Source organism: Triturus cristatus, chromosome 10 (assembly GCF_964204655.1).
Source record: "Triturus cristatus chromosome 10, aTriCri1.1, whole genome shotgun sequence".
Lineage (NCBI taxonomy): Eukaryota > Metazoa > Chordata > Amphibia > Caudata > Salamandridae > Triturus > Triturus cristatus.
The window spans coordinates 172157057-172175423 of NC_140593.1; positions in this window are offsets into that span (position 1 = coordinate 172157057).

Below are 18367 nucleotides of genomic sequence, written 5' to 3' on the forward strand. Positions count from 1 at the left end.
GAAAGGAGGCTCAGGCTGACAGCCTCCATAATTTGATGGTGGCAGGCGACTTTAACGCCAAACTGTGGCACTTACCATCTATATCATCAAATACCTTTCAACTATCTGCCCGAGAAGCTGATTGCAACATGATGGATAATAGGGAGGGGGTCCTATTTTCACTATTGGCCGACCTGGGATTGGCAAATAAGGCCCCTAACCTTGCTGACTGTGGTACTCCAACTTTTATAGGGAGGGGTGCTGGGAGCACTATAGATTATATTTTTACTTCCTGGAGACCAATCATTAAAAACAGTGACGTTCTACACAGCTCTACAGTGACCACAACCCCATTACTGTGCAATTAATGATCCCACTTGCGCAACATATGTCTAAGCCAATGCCTCCCTGTGTGTTAATTAGTAAGAATGCAGGGTGCAGAGTGGTGTGGCAACAAACCTGAAGTACATTATGTCACAGGTAGTCTGTAACAGTACGACACTGGTGAACCGCTGCAACCTGGTTACTCGTAATCTGAACCTTATTTTAATTTATTTCGCAAACCTTTTATTGTGGATAAAAGAGATGCTCTCTAGACCTATTGCCCAGTCACGGCCTTACGTCAAATCATGGTTTGACAAAGAATGTAGAGTGGCAAATGAATCTCTACGCGGGGCATTAAAGCAATCTCCTGGAGAACAGAGTGCTCCTTTAGCCTTCAGAAAGACCTACCAGATAGCAGTAAAGAGAAGAAAATTGGCAATGAAGGAGGAGAAATGGGAATCTATAGTTAGAGCTTGTGAACTAAAAGACCCACAAGCCTTCTGGAAAGCTGTGTTGTCTGTCTTATCCCCCCTAATATCTCAATACAAAGTAACGGTCCGTATCTCGGCTGAGACCTGACTGGCGCATTTCTCTGGGAAGTATTCTACCGGCAGTAGTGCCGACTATGGATTTATGCCGTTGGTCCCTTTGTGTCCAAACCTCAAGATCAGCGAAGAAGAGTAAAGCGATTTTAGATAGCAGGTACAAGAAGGCTCCGGAGCCGGATGGAGTCCCGCTTGATTTATTTAGGGAGGGTCCAGGTTTTTGGACTCCTGTTCTTACATCGGCATTTAACTAGGTCAGTAGTTTGGGCATGCCCAGGTCGTGGCACACATCAATAATGGTCCCCTTCTTTATAAAAGGTAATGTGCATGATGCCAAGTGCTATTGCCCGATATCCCTCCTAGACTTCACAGCTAAAATCATTGGGAGAGTAGTTTTGGATCGTCTACTTGACTGGATTAATAAAAAAAGCATGGGCTTAGAAAGGGGCTTGGAACTATTGCACAGTGCCTCAACCTCCATCTTGTTGTGGGAAAATAGAAATATTCCACGGGAGTCTTTACCCATTTGGCATTCATGGATCTGTCAAGTGCTTTTGACTATGTATTCAGATCAAAACTGTGGACCATTTTAGAGAGAATGGATGTTGATGCAGGTTTGATTTCATTTTTAAGACTCTTACATCACGATCTTACAGCATCCGTTAGGTATGGTAGAGTAGGTGAATGCAGAGCCTTTCAGTATCAAGGGTGAGATACACCAGGGATGCGTCCTCACCCCAATCCTGTTTCTCCTCTATACAAATGATTTGGAGAAAACACTGGTATCTGTTGGGGCAGACTTTTCCTATGTGGAGAAAAAGGCTGTGCCCGCACTGTTATATGCTGACGATGCGGTCCTCCGGGCAAGGATGGCGAATGGCCTTAAGAAACCTATTTTTAGTTATGTTAGCGTAATGAAAGACTTGGACATGGAGACTAACCTCAAGAAAACATTCACTATGGTATGTGGCCCTAGAAATATGAAAACCTGTACCCTAAATATTGATGGCAAAATATTTGACAGGGTTAGCACTTTTTCATACATGGGTTTCGAGTTTGAGGATGGATGCACTTGTACCAAAAATAGGATAACTCGTTACACCCAAGCTGTAGGTACCACTTCCGCACTTGCCATGTCTATTGGCAAAAACCTATTGCCCTGATTTTAGAGATATATAACTGGAAATGCCTGCCAGATTTAACGTATGGAATGGATATCTGAGGATGCAGGGATGTTCATGTGATGCAGACGGAGGAGAATAGATTCTGTCACGGGTTAATAGGTGTTCCTTCCTCAACTTCCCATTTCCCACTGCACCTGGAGCTAGGTATGGAGTAAGTCCAAGATACCATCAATGCTGCCCCGTTGGTTCTCTGGGGCTCAATTTGGTACAATAAAGAAGCCGTACTTACTAGGGCAGTTATTAGATATTGCTTGCCCTGTGCTCACCATCTGGCCATCCCATGGTTAAAATATATTAAAGATTGTTTTTCGGCTCTCGGTTGTGACCACTTTTGAGCACCCTGAGTCCATCCAAAAAAAGGTCAAATACTGAGTTCAGGAAAGCGTTTGTCAGAATATACAAGCAACAAGGGAATTTAAAGAGTGTCCAAACCTTTAGTCAGAGATTAGTGTAGCATCCAACTGGTGCCAGCAATCACCCCATATTTATCATATCTGATTAACGTGTATGAGAGAAAACTGTTGGCAAGATCCATGCTCGGCTCCTTCCGCTGGTTAATTTGTTTTCCTTTAGGCCCATATTCCTCAGCCTCTATTGGCACCGGTCCTTGTGATGAGCAATCTAGCCAAACCATTGTACACTTTGTTTTAATCTGTCAATTTTATTTGTCGTCCAATAGGAAATTTTTACTACCTTTGCTACGCAGACACAAATTCTCCAAGTGCAAATCCACTCTATTTTACCTATTGCAACTTACCAACTGTAATGTATGCTATGCAGGTGATTTTTTAAGTGCATTTTAGCTAAAAGAAGGAGCATGCTGTTTTGATAAAAAAGTTTTTATTAAGTATTGCTGGCTTCGCACTGCAAAGTGAATATCGCTCCTCACATTTCCATTTCGTTCACTATGCTGCCATACTTGATTTGATGCCTTTGGAATCAATTTTCATGCACTGTCACTTTATCAAATGTAAATTAACTAATGATCTCTTCTTTTTAACAGTGGATGAGTTTAACTTGTGTGTGTTAAAGATTTTTATTGGGTTTATCTTTTATAACCTGGCTCTCGATGATCGTGTAAAGACAATTAATTAAATTGACTCTGCCAAATATTATTAAAGTCCAATTGATTTGAATGCAAAGTTCAAACTTCACTTCATTCTTTTAAATGAGGTGAAGCTTTTAAGAAGGAGCTTATGCGCATTCACGCACTTCTAAAGCTAATCAGAAAATGTTTTTACCGTTTCTTCAAACCTTCCTGCATCTCACATCTGATGGAAATTGTGAATCCCACAGTAAAGCTCAAGAAAGGTTTTGGAAGGTTCTTTGAGGTTTGAACATGGTGGGCCCAATTCACTTGCCATTTGTAGTACGTAAGGTAGTACTACTATAATGGTGCTACTCATATATTAAAACATGCTATTCACAATCCTAATGACTGAAACCTTAGCCTCTCCTATCTTTTTTGTGTGGAAATCTCCAACAAGGTGGTATAGATCTCATCATACATAGTTATATATTTCTGTAGCAAATACGGGAGGGACATTAGTCTGGGGTTAAGTGGGGACAGACTAATACAAACTTACTCCCATGAAAGAGTAAGACCATTCCTCTTCAGAAACACTTCTACAATTATTACTGCCCTAAAGATGTCAGAACAGGTGTACATGTATATCAGCTCACCGCACACAGCCACTCGCAAGTGTTGCAACATACTCCTATAGAAAACGATGTGAGCAGGGGTACAAAATTGCACCCCTTTAGGAACTGATAAATTAAACTATTTTGACATTAAAAATATATATGTTTTATTTTAATGTTAAAAAAACGAAATATAGTTATTGAACTTTTATTTTATTATTTATTTTAAACAGTAATAATACATTTAGTTAAAAACACTTTCAAACTTTTATTTACAAATGTTTTTCAATTTAAATAAACATAGTTTCTAACAAACTATACTGCATAATAAATAAAAATAAAAATGGTAATGAGGGTGGGATATATATTTCTAATTATTCATTAGCACAACTTTTTAAAATGTAAATGATTATATATTTCAATGATTGTAACTATTTAATACATGTTTACATTGATGAGGTAATGCATTATACCATTTTATTTGATATGTTTCTAGTTTAAAATAACATATAAAAAATTAATTTACAATTGTATTCCACTTTAAAATACTTTGAATAATTTGTTTTAAAGAATCATGAACTTCAATAATTTTCCCTATACTTTTCCGTAGGGAGAACTCAACCACTGTTGTAAACTCTGTTGTAGGAGGCTCCCCCCCCTGTTTTGAGGGGTGGAGACATATAAGTCTGCATCTAGTTTGCCTGGATCTATACTCAAACATGTATAGAGCTGCCTCTAGTGTAGGAGTAAATATATGTTAACCTGTCGTACTTAGGGTTGTCTTCCCCCATATATTTTACATTTTGCCTCCATGTTTAGCTGATTTTGTGTGTTGGCCTTAGGACTCTGAGCCCTTTACCACTGATAACCAATGTTTAAGTGCATGTGCTTCTCCCCTAAAAATAATGACACTGGTGTATACCTGATTGGCTTATTTGATGTACTGGTATGTCCCTTGTAACATGGTATGTGCAGTTTACAGCCACTTTGGCTCGGCATTTAAAACTACTTTCAATGCTTCAAACTCCTCTTTTATTACATATAAGTTACCTAAGGTAGGTCCTAAGTAACCCTAATGACAGGGTGCTATCTAAGTAAAACTGTGAGGCCTACTCCTCTCATAGACTAGCATTGGGAACACCTTAATACACTTTTACTATGTATTTCCTGATCAGAGAGGAATACCTTTTTCATGTTTCATATGTTTGGAATGGTAATAATAAATCCTCCTTACTAGTGAAGTTGGATTTAGCATTACTGTTTTAGAAATGGCACTTTTAGAAAGTGGACATTTTTCAGCACTTACTGCTCTTTTTGCCTTACAGCCTGTCTCCAATATTTGCCTGGGATGGGTGACAGCTACACTTTGTGCATTCCCTCTAGGCAGCCACCACACAGAAAGGAAAGGTGTGCCTGAGTACCCGTCCACATACATCTGCATTCGGATGGCCTTGTCTGGGCAGGATGGAAGGGAGGGACTAACACTTCATTTGAATAGGCAGTGTCCTGTCCCCACACAAATGACTAATTACCCCTCATAAATAGTCTGGCAAACAGGACTAGGTTGAAAGGGTTACTTGTGGACTTTAAATAGCTGCTTTACAGTCACCCACGACATCAAAGGCATTTTTGGGTATAAATATTGGATCTCTGACCACCTAAAATCAGACACTACTGGACTTGTAACTACGCTCTGCCAGAAGAACTGTTGTGCTGATGAAAGGACTCTACTGGACTGATGATCTGGAAAGACTGCTTTTCTGTTTGTTGTCCTTCTCTCTGCCTCTCTCCGACTCTGCTGAAGGAGTGCTGGACTCTTCCTTCACCTCAAGTGATCTCCAAGGGCTTTTAGGCTGGCCTCCTGTTGCTTGAGATTAAGGGATATCAAAGTTTTTGCCCCTGCTCCTGTCCCTGGTTCACTGAAAGTGGTCCAGATACTGACAACATGGATTTCAATGCATCTCCTGTCTGTGTGTAGTACAACCGGTGCACCAACCTGGTTGCAGAAGTAACATTGGAGCATCACATCAAAACAAGTGCTGTACTAATAAAGGTCGACGCATTAGCTAGTGTATCACCAACGGTTGCAGCTTGGTGAGATCAATGCATCCCCTGCCTGTGGCAGATTCCGGCACATCGCTTGATGCCTCTCAACTCTGGCACCCATCTTTGAAACTGACGCATCACCTTAACTGCGTGGAGAAGATTGATGCATCTCACTGCTTGTGACCAGGAAAGGTACTTTGTTCACTGTCCCCTGCGTGGGTTCAGTAGCCTGATGGTGTTCCATCGTGTTTGGCCCTAACTTTGACTTTGTCCTGGTCCAGAATGACATAAAGTACCTTTTCAGTCCTACTTGCTTCTAAGTGGTTTACTGCATTTATTCCTTTAAAATTCAATAACACCTATGCATTGTTTTTTGACTTTTCAGTCTTGTTCTGTTCAGAAAATAATACTCTATTGTTCTAAAGCTGTGTGATATCTTTTTGTGGTATATTCATTGTGTTTCTGTGCATGTGTGTATTTCACAAATGCTTTACAAATTGCTTCTTTAGATCAGCCTACCTGCTCTGTGCCAAGCTACCAGTGGATGAGCACAGGTTATCTTTAAGTGTGTAACTAGCTTACTTGGACTAGAGTGGTGGTTCCTGCCTGGCCTGTTTGCATACCTCAGCCAACCCGAAATCCAATTTCTAACAATATATTTATAATAAAACGTACACTTGCATATTTACATTTGTGAATAGTAACCTTAGAGTATATGTTTACAGAGAGGACATGCAGGGAGAAAGAGGAGAGGGGAAGAGCATATGATAAATCAGATAGCATACTAACATGGCATATTCAATAGTACTGCTTTTCTGCATATTACTGAGTATTTTGCAGAGACCTGTATATCAAAGCTTTGAATACTGGTAGAAAATACACTGCTTTTCATAATTTGAAAGTTTATTAACTATATACCAAGGAAGTGGTCAATTTCTGGTGACAGAACAGGACTTCTGAAGGCTTGTGAAAAAGTACTTGAATGCCAGTCATGCAAGATGCAGCCTTTCTTTCTTAGGTTGCTGTAATGAGCACAATTGAGGGGCCGATTCAGATCCGGGTCGGAAAGCACTCCGACCAAGTCGGATCCGGAGTGTTTTCCGACCGAGCCGGACCTCTACATTCCGACTGAGCGAGTACGATGCGTTCGTATGCTGTCGGACTCCCATAGAAGTCAATGGGAGCCAGTTGTATGACGCGTACATGCGCTCCCATTGACTGAATGGGTACGTCTCGAACAAGTGCGCCCCCTACAATGGGTACGCGTCAGTGCCATCCGCGCCATACTTGCCTGTGTGGGGGAGTCCCATGTGTCTCCCCCTGTGTGCGAGTCGTACGGCTGCGGGTGTCGGGGGGGTCCGACGCGGACCCCCGAAGTCGGACTCTGGGAGCTTTTGCGAGCCAGACTCTCCGGCTCGCACAGGCTGTCCGACGCGTGCATCGTACTGGCTCGGTCGTGAATTGCATCCATTGCATGCCACGGTTAGCGTACGACCGAGACGTACGGAGCGGTTTGGACCCGGAAACGACTCGGTCGGTGAATTTCATGTAGCTCGCATCGTACTGGCTCGCTCGTACAGTTGTACTAGTCGGGCGGAAAACACGCGTGAAGCTCGTGATTTTTCCGACCGGATGGCGTTCGGTGCCCTTCTGACCCGGATCGAATCGGCCCCTGAGTTGTGAATTTTTATGATGCATGCAAGAAGCTTGTTCCTATGACAAACTGTAGTCAAAGACAGGTTTTTTACATATTATTAATTCCAAATATACAGAGTGACTGTTATGCATAGCAAATGAATGCTGGACACAAGCTCTCACTTACCCTGCCTTTCTTTCTCAAGCGTAAAGTCTTCTCCACTCCTTTTTATTTCTCTTTCCCTCTCATATCATCTACATCTGAATTTGCTACCATGCTCTCTATTACTCTTTCCTGTAACTGTCTTACCAATCTCAATACCTTGCTATGAAGTAGGTCTCTTTGTAACTGGAATCCCTGCAAAGCATGTACCTGCTAGAGACCTCATGCCATGTCTGCAGATTAGCCAACAACACAATACATAATAAGATATTGCATTATCATTTGGAAGGGGGTGGTAGTCAATGTAACAAAATCACTAACCTGTTAGGTCCATGCCATGGTTTCAGTAATTTAAACCTGCAATCAACCCCTGGTAGCTATGGTACAGGACAGACAGACTTAACAGAAATAACAGGAGTAAAGTATTTGAAAGCACCAAAACAGTTACAAGTAAAAAAACACAGCTTGGTAAAATTCCACCCTAATTTAGAAAGTTAGTGTAAAATGTAATGTGGGTCAGATACCAATTAGGTTAGTCCAGGTCTAAGACTTTACCTTGGAACATACTCTCTGAAATGTAGGTTGAAATCTTCTGGTGGGGCAAGGTCAGGTTTCATCTGAGGAAATTCTCTTGAAACCAGATAGCTGTTGGCACTATGTTTGCAATTGAGAGGAGGAGATTGGCACCTAGGTTTCCTTTAGAATAACAGAAATTAGGCTGAAGAAGGACCCAGACAGCTGACTGCTTCACCCGAACCCAGCTCCCAACGATTTAATGGATTTGGGCTTTATAGAGCGCACAGCTGACCAGAATGGGGCATCCTAATGATAAATGAAAGGACTTCAGGCCATAAGTCGGATGGTTAATGAGTAAACAGCTAGGTCTTCAGTTTTATTCTGTATGTATCTTTAGAGGCAGAGAGGTGAATGTATTGCAGAAGATTATTCCACAGCTTAGGTGCAAGGGCACTTAAAGTGTGCCCCCTATATCTGGTCTTGATGACCTGGCATATCACAGTCAACTTACAGTGAGAAGAGCGCAGATTTCTGAGGTGTTCATGAGGGCTGACTAATGTGTGCATTTATCTACGACTGACATTGTGAAAGCTCTGTACATAAAACAGAGTGCCTTATTTTGGATCATTTGGCAATAGGCAGCAAGTGTAAATGTTTCAGTTCCCATGAGATCACTAGAGATGTCATGTCAGCTGATGAATTTCTGTTGGTTTTTTTACTTCAAAACATTAACATTGTCACTGACATATTCACCTAAGTATGACATCAGTGTAACCTTTGCAGTGAATTTCTAAGGTATTTTAGAAACAAAAAAATCTTTTTATCGGACCTAACTATAATCTTACTTTAACTTTTTTTTCAGTGAATGTGTGTGTGTGAGTGTGTATGTGAGTTTGGGTGTGTGCGTGTTTGTGTGTGTGTATATTGATAATATAGTTTTACAGCCATCAGATAACTGATGGTCCAATGTTGCTCGCATTTTATTCCAGAAGAAACAGACTTTTCTTGGTTGTATATATATTACCTACTGGGAGTCACCACTGTATAGTTATACCTAAGATTGGATTTCCATAGGAAATGCATTTTTTTGGTTTTCTTACATCTTTGGTGCTGTTTGACAAATCTTTATGAAACGTTTTACCTCAGCTCCTAACTGAGGAGTTTCGGGGGATCTTTCAAACAGGAGGAAGAAACAGAGGAGAAAAACATTTTCATTTTTGATAGGAATTTTAACACAGCTACAGCCCAAACCACTGAAGAAATGTACACCAAATTTCGCAGATAGCTAGATGTTGGTCCAGAAAGAATGTTTGTGTGATTTGGTGCAAATCTGCTCAGTAGTTTGAAAATTGCTGTATATTTCACACTGCTGAAGCTCTGTGGACCCAAGAGATCTCAAGCTGAGATCTGATAGACTGCGACCATATCAACCAGGAAGTGGTAGGAGCCATCTTAGGACTCTGGACCCAGTCCTGAATTCTATGACCAAAGGTAAAAATAGACATAGGGGAATGAGTAGGGATACCCTGGCCCCCTAGGCCTGGTGGTGGGGTCCCAGAGGGACCCCTCCTAAGGCCAAAAAGTTTTTTTTATCATTTTGCTGCAAATCAGCTGTTGTAAACTTCTTAAGCAAAACCAAGCTACTTGTGTCAAACTAGTCATCAACTGTCACTTGCACACAGTGTTAGTCCTGTATGCAAACGTTCATAACATACTCAATACATCTACACAACTATGGCCTGTTAGGAGCACAAGCATTTTGGGAGCAATTACACCGATTATCAAAAAAGAGGCTGTACAAAATGTGGTACCAGCTACTATGTAAAGTATAAAACAAACTAATACACTCATTGGATGATGCCATCAGTGAGGTCATAAATGAGTTCATAGAACATGTCATGAATGATGTAATATGTAGGGTCATAAGCAGTGCATGGTGGGGCAGAAGTTATAGTTAGCTCTGCTAACTATTACTGTTTAATCTCTGTGTTTTTTATATCTTGAAACATTATGTAGGCACTGAAATCTTCACCTAATTATAATGTCACTTTCATCTTTGTGTTTTTCAGTGAATTTCTAACTTTTTAAAAATATAAATTAAGATATAATTACAATTCCTAACTATAACGTCACATTAGCCATGTGTTTTTTCAGTGAACGTTTAGGAGTTTTTCAAACTAAAGTCATATTTTCTAACCATAAGTAAAGTCAACCAAAGTCCATGTGCAGAGAGGGGTTGGCTGCAGGGCATGGCTTGCAGTCAGGCCCTCAGCCAACCCCCCACAAGAAGCCAACCCCCTAGGGAAGTTGTCCCACAACATCCTTCCCAAGCCACAATTCACCCTGGGCCCCTTTCTTTTAAAAAATGTTAGAGAGTGTGTGCAGCCCTCCTCTCCTAGCCACTATTGGCACAGGGCCCCCATCCCTCCAAGAGGCATGTGTCACCCTCCTGCAGGTTTGCGGTAAACAAGAAAAGAAAATGGTGTCCCACCATGATTATAAATATTTGGAAGGGGACTTGAGTAGCGCCCCCTCCCTGAACCCATTTTAGGCCATGAGCCCCCTTCCCTAAGCCAATGGTGGCCCCAGAGACTGCATGTCCCAGGGCTGATTTCTGTATAAAAAAGGAAGGAGGGCTGCGTGGTACCCGAGACTTAAAAGATCCGGGAGCACCATCCCCAGGGCCAATTGGTGAAATAAAGGGGAGGTACTCTGAGCTTTAAAAGGCCCCAGGGAGCCCATCCGCCAGGGCTGCATCAAGTACTCTTATGGAGCTCACCCCTGTGGCAGAGTAGTTTTCCTGCCCACATTGGTGCAGGTGGTGGGAGCTTTCAATGCCCACTTCCCTGTCGAAAATCTTCTTTCTTGCCCTGGGCCTTGTTGGTATAAACCTTGGCCAACCCGATCTGTTCAAAAGGATTGCGGAAAAATGTGAGGCATTTTGAAATATTATGTTGAATGATAGATATCAACTATACTTTAGAATAAAAGGATAATTTATACTTCATAACAAGGGGTAACATTTTGGAGTTTTCAACAAACGAGTCCCTATCCTATTCTTTGATTCTGAGATTTGTACTCTTTCAAATAGTTAGAAATGATATTAAAGAAAATATCTTCGGAATGAGGCATTCAAAAATAAAAAGGATTGTGATAACAGCTCATTTATTTGACTAATCCTGTGATAAAAGTTAAAAAAGATGATTTAACACACCTTTCACACATTGCTTATCTCAGATGAGAGTGTATTTGTACAAGGCAACAAAGCATTGATTATGTTTCTTCATGAATTTTTGTATAAAACATTTCACAAATTATTAATTAGTTGTGTAAATTAGGGATATAATGGGTAACAAATATATGGTAGTTAGGAAGCAAGGTAAAGGAATACAATGCCAGCATTACATAAACTAACCTTGGCAAATTGGAATTGTAACAGATCCTGAAGGTGTAGGTAGGGTTTGAATGGTTATGTTGCTACAAAATAGAAACTTTAAAAAACATTTCCATAATATCAAGATCATATGATTTGCCCAAACACAAATATTACTATGCTTCTAAGATGTTAATATATTACTTTCAAACCTTTCATAACACACAAAGAGCATGTTAAATCAAACACGGAGGGTTATAACAAAACTCAAAATGAATACATGAATTGCTACCCCTCTCAAAAAGCATGTGCACTTAAATGAATATTCTAAATTTACACTTACCATTTCTCAGCTCCTCAAACTCTTCTAGCTGAACATGGAGGATTGGCCAGTCAGCTCTCAGGACATTGCTGTAAGTGGTGCCATTTGGGGGTGCAAGGAATGTAACTGGGAGGACAAGCACATGATGACCTAGACTTTTATTCTGGCTTAGCAATAGTCCTATTAACCACAAAAAAGCTGCTCCAAAAGTGGTGACCACTGTGAGGTTTGGGTTATATTGTGAGTGGAGACATCTCACAAAAAGTAACGGACTGGTCTCACACCACCTGGTATCATGCTTCATCATTGACCAGTCCTCGCCCTCTAAAACCTTGGTTTGATAGAGGGCGAGCATTCACCTGACGACAGGGATGCACTTCTAAATTAAGTGGGGGCCCATGTACAAGTGAGTGTGATTAAAAATCATTATAGTTGTCCTTGTTGTGTTTTTTAATGTGAAAGGGATCTATATGATATTAAAATCAGTTGACGGTATGTGGGGGAGTTAGTGTCCCCTAACCGTCACGTGAGAGGTCGACATGTTTTTGCTGTCTTGGCCCAGGAGGGTCCAGGGCATTCATCAGGACCTAAATATATAGATGGCGGCTCCATTCTTACCAACTGCTGGCAAGAGTGTACCACTGTGTGGGTGTGATCAATGTTACACTCCACAATTGGATGGCTTTTAAATTCAAGTCCTAAGTACCAAAGCTACTTGCCCTTTGGGAGAAGGGGAGGGGAAACCCTTGTTGTCAGACCTGCCTCAAGGAAAGTTTCCTGCGTGGTTCCTAGGTGACTACTCCTGTTCCTCCCCGATGCAATAGTCCTCCCAGAGCTGATGGCAGAACTTCCCCAGCTGGAGTGGACACCCACTTCACTGAAGCACTCTGCAATGCCCTACCAGATATTGGCCTGTGCTGCATTTCCAGATTCCCATAAATCAGAAGGTACTTTTCGATGACCCACTTGCTCCTGCTATCTAATTCAGTGCCAGTGAATGGGTGGGGGACTTCACACCAAGTCTCTAGGCCATGTTGTGGTATGAATAGTGCAAGGAGCAGCAGAATCAAGGAGTATGGTGTTGTGGTAGAGAGAGAAAGACTCAGAATGACCACAAAATGGCCAACTTATCTTATCTGTATATCATTTCCCTTTTGTAGTGATGGGCAAGTGTTTCGGGCACTCCGGGTGCAGACTTCATATGTGGGAGAAAACCATCCCCATCCAGTAGGGCACCCTCCGAAAGCAGGACAGAGACCCCTGAATAAAACAAAAGTACTAAACATTTTACATAATTAAAATAAATTAATGGCGATTGCTTGTATGCCTAATTTATGTGTGTAAAAAAATGACTTTGATAGGTTTGTCCTAAAACATGAGTGTATTGTGTGAGATTTTGTGGCGACATCTTGTTAATGACGTGTTAAAGTGTTACACAAAATGACGAGCCAACTATTTTTAAACTAGAACATTTCATTTTAGTTGATTACGTTATCTGAAATTAACAAAGTATTCTAAGGATATTATGTATGGATAGTGTGTTAGTCATTCACCATTCATCATTGAAAAAAGACTGCCTAACATTATTACCGTAACCAAACAAGAAGCTCAAGGGGAAAAAAGCTACCTAACCAATCCCATACATATATACAATAACCCCTATTCTGCCGGAATCTGAATGTGGGGACAGATCAGGGTCAAGGTTTATATTTAAGTCCCATTTCATGGTGATGTTGTGCAATACACAACAGTCTACTAAAGTCTTGCAAATAACTTCATGACAGTACACCATAATCCCCCTATGCTCAAGACATCTTAATCATGCCTTAAAGATTTCAAAATTGCATTCCGTAATGCCTTGTGTACTTATATGTGTCCTATTGTACCTTTGAGATCATACCCAGTTTCACCTGCTGCAAAGACAAGTTTCAAATGGTGCCTCAATATTAAATGTACGAAATCATGCCTGAAAACATGTAGTGAATGTAAGGGTTATGTGTGTGTATTGTGTCATATTCGTGATTGAGTATGCACATGTAGCACCATGTTACTTATCAATGAACCACATACCATAAAAATCCCAGCAATCAAGTGACAGGTACGAGGTGCCTGCAAGAAGATATAGTTGTTGTCTGTATGTAACAGAGAACCCGGAACTAAATCGATATAGCCAAAATAGTCGACAAATCCGGCCCACACCAGTCCGAAATCAACACTCCAGCTTCCACGCTCCGACGTGACAGGGAGAACCAATTAAAAGAGGAGGCAAGGGAACATGAGCAGTGGCTGAAAAGAGTAATGGAAGTATCAGGTGAGGAGGAAAACGCTGATGTGGGAGACAAGAAACAAGGATGACTCGAGCCGGGACAGGACGAGCAACAGAGACGAGAACAACAAAGGGAAGACGGTGGCCAGAATAATGGCAGAGGAGTACCAGAGAGACTGCTGAGGCCCTTCCCAAAGTACACGAGAGAGGCATCGGGTCACACTGCCATAGTTCCTGTGGAGGACATGGCCTGCAGGTAAGTACTTTGGTTTTTAAAAATCTCTCCCTTTCCCGGGTGGACGGGTTTTCCTTCAGGCACACTGCCTGACTTAGCCCCGGACAATATCTGATTCTGAATCTCTGTCTTCAGCACTTTTCCTGACACTCCTTTCCTTAAAACACTTTCCCCTAGGAACACGGGTGTTGGTGACGGATAATAAATACAGAGAGTCCCGATATTTGTGACCTGTGTTTGCTTATTTTTCTTTTTGAAGGCCTTTGAAGAATCTGATAAGAAGTTGACTGAAATACCTGAAGAAGAATACAAACAGAGAGGAGAAGAGGGTCTAAGGGAAATGTTAGAGACCGAACATGGATATATTCCCCCCAAAATAATCTAAACAACAACAGTATCCATGGGTCTACAAAATAGTAAGGATTTCCGAGCTATACAACACAATATGTCGGATGACCAGGACAGTTGTCCGGGCATACCTATTAGTAGGACGGATTCCCATCACTCACCGAAGTGACATGCTTCATCATCTGTGTCTCCTCCTAGCGCCACTTTAGTGACGCCAAGGGCTACAACCCCTCAACTATGAGGGGGTGCTCATGGATGTTTTCATAGGAGTCATCTGATCCACTAGATGTGAAGGAGTCTAATTATTAAGGGAGTGATTTCGAACATTTGGTTGCTCAGGGGTTGCAGCAACCGATAAATGGTATATATTTTTAGGGGGCGCATTTAGATACAAAATAAAATGATAATCATTTGCTACCAAAAACAATATATATATATATATACATTAGATCGAGTTAAATTGTATCAACATACATTGAGTAGTGCATAAAAGTTCCAAAACAAGTACCAAACAGTTGAAAAAGTGAACAAGTAAAAGGGTGGGGAATTACCCACTAATACATTTTATTGAATACATGTCCCTGTAGATAGTTTCAAATCAGTTTTTTTTTCCAATTTCTCCAAGTTATAAATTTTTTCTTGCAAGCTATTGTTTACAGGGTTTGGAGACAAGCAAAAAAAAAAAAAAGAAGTTGATGGACCTTCTATTTTTTTTTTATATATACTCTTCACTATATCAACACGTTTCCTTGACTGGCATTCTCTGCAAGGCTTAACCTAACATCCAATACTTAGAAACGGGGAGTATCACTCCCTTCCCCTAAAAGGATCAAAAAAGAACATACAAAATTGATACACCCTCGCAGGTATGCACCTGCTATCAAGATACATAATAGTCAATGAGGGTACCCTGTGTTCCTCAGAACCTGGGTTAACAATAGGTACATGTGGTGCTGTCTGAGTTGAATATATTTTGTATTTTTACTGGCAGGCCCCTGCAACAACTGGTCGTTTTTGTGATTACCATACGAAAACACACAAAAAGATCAACATTTGTTTTCAACTTCTATCTTTTCCAAGCATGTTGATTTGTGCACATCAGAAAAGACGCGAGTCGGGACAAGGAGGAACTTTGGGTGAACTGTTCAGCCTTTTTGATCCTTCCCGTAATACGTGATATGAAAAATTATTCATTAAACTGCTGCCTTTTATCCCAACTAAATTATATATATATATATATATATATATGCTGTCATTTTGGAATTGATCACTTTTATTAAAATTCATATCAAAAGCAAATTTTGATTTGTTGAAACAACTCAAAGTCTCTACTGCAAAGTGATTGCAGCTTAGCTCAGCCACCAAGCTGCCTGACATGGTTTGAATATATATTGACATTTTATAACAGGCTGCTAGGTATCCTTAAATTACTGAATATGTTCTTGAATCGCATCAAATTTACAAAAATCAGATAAGGAAACCTATGGGTTCTGCTTCTTTAAAAAGCTGCACATCTGCATCAGCCCAGTTACACCTTGGCATGGGTAATTTATAATGTTTTCCAGAAGGACGCTTGCATAGTGGTGCCATGTGTAGGTTTCTGGGATTCAATGAAGATTTGTTTTAATTCGGCTTTGGCCTTCATGTAGGAATTTCCACCTGCATAACTATATATTTTCCAATTGTACATGTTTAAATAGGCAACTAGCTTTGGCAATGGCATAATTATATTTGTTGCTCCACTACAAAATTAAAACTTCTACATCCCACTAAGTTTGACTAAGTTTCCCTTCCCTTACCCACCCAGGGAATGGATTTCCTGCCTTTTACCTGATACATATCCCATCATTTCCACTATGACAAAGGGTCAGAGAGGGAGTTTGAGAGTTTGCACGAAGAATCTAACCCTGTACTGTCTACTACCCAATCTTTGAGTTGAACTCATTCCCACCTACATTACATCACTGTGGATTAACATTCCATTGTTTCAAGTGAACACAGGTATTTACAAATGCAAGAATTGTCTTTGTGCACACCTTGCTCTCCTACATGCAGCTGTTAGTGCATGCAATTCGGGCTTATATTGAATGATACCAATAGCTTGCTGTGTGGCTTTGTCTGTGTACTGTCACATTTTGGGCATTGAGTGCAGTATGAATAAAACTTTCAGAAAGTATATACTTTGACACACTTTGCTGCAATATAGAGAAATAAATAGTCTCCTTAAACGCTATTCAATTAGATTCGCAAATGAAATATAAGAATAGATTTGTAGATATATTATGTTTCAAATGACTTGATTCATTCTGAATACAATGGATTTAACAGTAAAAAAGAGTACACTATAGTATTTGCACCTACACAAATGAGACAAGAACGTAAAGAAATTATCACACCTGAAAAGAAAAGTTATTTACATCAATCAGAATTGCAGCTTTTAAATGCTCATGTGAAGAACTTTTATAACAATAAATAAAAAGTGCATTTTGAACAATGAGCGCGAAACAGTTCATATGTGTGACTGCTGTTGTGAACCCCATGCAGTAATTTCAAGATTGGAAGAAAGACCTTTGGGAAATTTGACAGAGCTGTATTTTTGTTTACCTTTCAGAAACTGGCCTCCTTTTATGTTAAGCCAACATTTTTGTTGTCCATATATCAAGGCAGTGAACCTGACAGAAGGCTGGTGTTTTGTTTAATAAATGACTTTCCCTGCTCTTGCATCGTGATCCTAATAGACTAGAGTAAATTGGAAAAAAATGCTGAAGTCTCTGAAATGTAAATGAGAAAAACAGCAAAATCAATTACTGCCCATATGTATTTAAATTTTTGAACTTTTAAATGCTGTGAATTAAATACCAATGTGAATTGCAGTGGTTCTATTGAGCACCTTTGCAGTTACTTTACTTTGAAAACATTAACTTTCGGGCCATTTTACATGGAGTTGCAGAAGTGTTTGTAGAATATGAAGAAATGTAGAGATTCGCCCCTTTCATCAGCCCAGCTGCACACCTAAGGGAGCCTTTGGGTTCTCCCACCTGGAACATATTGTTCCTCAATCCGTAAAATGTGAAAAGAAGATATTTCAAATGAAGAGAAGACCTCACAGATCACAAAAATGAAGCCCTTATTGAGTCCATCAGTATCGATTCAAACTTTATTGACATACAAGAATTTCAGAAACATTTAAAAAAAAAAAAAAATCAGAGCCTGCATGAATTAAAAAAAAGCGAATTTGGGAACCATTCTGAGTCTTGCAGGAATCCCGATTCTGGCTCTAATAGGAGTTTGTATCAGGATTATATTTCCAAGTTGTCCGAGTATTACTGTGCATGGTGCAGTGCTTAATTTGAGCCAGTGGTTTCCGGTGCTCGGCACTCGCACATAATTGTCAACACCTCAGCTTGTGACACACTGTCCAAAGGTGGTGCTGTCTGACTAATTTAGAGATGCCTACAGCAGTTAATTGCTGATTCAATATACATTTAAAATGACTGTTACCTGCCGCCCGAGTCAGTCTTATAGCTTGGGAGGCTTGAAATAGTCCGATTTATCACACTTGTAGGATTGTGATGGTTAGTAGTTGTGTGGTTACTAACATTGGCAGCATGGCAGGGGCAATGTGTGGTGAAAGCTGCAGTGGCCCCCTAACGAGAGCCCTGGCACTTATGTTTTTTACAAATTGAGCACTGGCATGGTAGCTTTACCTAGGGGATTTTCTCAGGTGCAGCTTGGTTGAAGTAGTGAGGAGAAAGAACATTCCAAAATCTGCAACCTCTTATGAGGGGAA